Raw genomic sequence first — 669 nt, forward strand, 5'->3', positions numbered from 1 at the left:
TGAACATCTTCCCTGGTCGCTTTCAGTTTGGCCCTGATCAATTCTGTTTGGTCATCCATGGCTTTCTCCAATCTATTTATTGCCTGGATCATTGCTCGCCTGAATTCTCTTTCCGACATATTGTCTATGTTGATATCTGTTAGCTCTATTGCAGAAGGCTCATCTTCTGTATTTTTCTTCTGTTGGGCATTCCTCCTCCTTGTCATTTAAAAATATGGAACGCTTCACCAATTTGCATGTCATCCTTGCACAGTGGCCATGCTAATCTGTGTATGGTTCCAATTTTAGTATATGTGCTGCCAAAGTGAGCACTCATGTTTTCATTTTCATTCAATACCATGTATTTTTCTAAATTTCTTCTTTAACTTCTGGTAAACTAATTCATTATTTTTTTTATTATCATATAATGTATCATTGCTCCTAGGGTAGAGATCTGTGAATCGGCAGGTTTATTAACTTCACAACACTCACCATAGCATATACCTTCCCCAATGTCCATAATCCTACCACCCTCTCCCAAACCCTTCCCCCTGTCTATCTGCAGTTTGTTTGTGAGTTAAGAGTTTCTTATGGTTTGTTTCCCTCCCGATCCCATCTTGTTTTATTTTTATCATTCCTTATCCTCCAAACACACCACTTCCTCAGATCAGGGAGATCATATGACAGTTG

At 38.9% G+C, this 669-nt stretch overlaps 1 non-coding gene across 1 annotated transcript; it reads right to left on the reverse strand.

Moving 5' to 3' along the window:
- Positions 1-208: 208 nt before the first annotated feature.
- Positions 209-312, reverse strand: LOC131832821 (U6 spliceosomal RNA). Its single transcript, XR_009354184.1, has one exon. It is a non-coding gene; the product is annotated as a U6 spliceosomal RNA (small nuclear RNA).
- Between the last annotated feature and the right edge of the window lie 357 nt (positions 313-669).

This window comes from Mustela lutreola, chromosome 5 (genome assembly GCF_030435805.1).
Source record: "Mustela lutreola isolate mMusLut2 chromosome 5, mMusLut2.pri, whole genome shotgun sequence".
Classification (NCBI taxonomy): domain Eukaryota; kingdom Metazoa; phylum Chordata; class Mammalia; order Carnivora; family Mustelidae; genus Mustela; species Mustela lutreola.